We start from the raw sequence: 466 nt of genomic DNA, 5'->3' as shown, positions 1-466 counted from the left end.
AAATTGTCTCCCAACCAATTAGATAGGTGAACGAGGTGCAACTGTACCCTATAATAGCGTAAGGAAGCGGTAGTACTTTCCTTTTGCTATTGTTGTTGTTCGAACAGTACGTATTTCCATCTCTGGTACTCTTCATTTTGGCAATTAAAACGTCTTGTGAAGGATCAGTATTCCACAGACGGTGCGGACGGTTTGTCTATCTCATCGCTCTAAAAGGCAATGAGAAACAAAATTGGCTCAATATCTGGAAATGGATCCACACAACAGTTTCTTTTATTGGAAGAGTTACAACATATCAAATACAGCTAAAGTTACACAATGATTGCACTATATAACAAATTAAAAAATGAACAATAAAGCTAAAAAAAATACTCGGTAAAAAAAATTACACAATTCAGTAAAACATTCGTAAGTCCAGCAAACGAGATGTCTCTTTAAATAACCCAGAAAATACAAAAGTGATTTT

Source organism: Cynoglossus semilaevis, chromosome 3 (assembly GCF_000523025.1).
Source record: "Cynoglossus semilaevis isolate Cse_v1.0 chromosome 3, Cse_v1.0, whole genome shotgun sequence".
Lineage (NCBI taxonomy): Eukaryota > Metazoa > Chordata > Actinopteri > Pleuronectiformes > Cynoglossidae > Cynoglossus > Cynoglossus semilaevis.
This window is presented reverse-complemented; position numbering follows the sequence as displayed.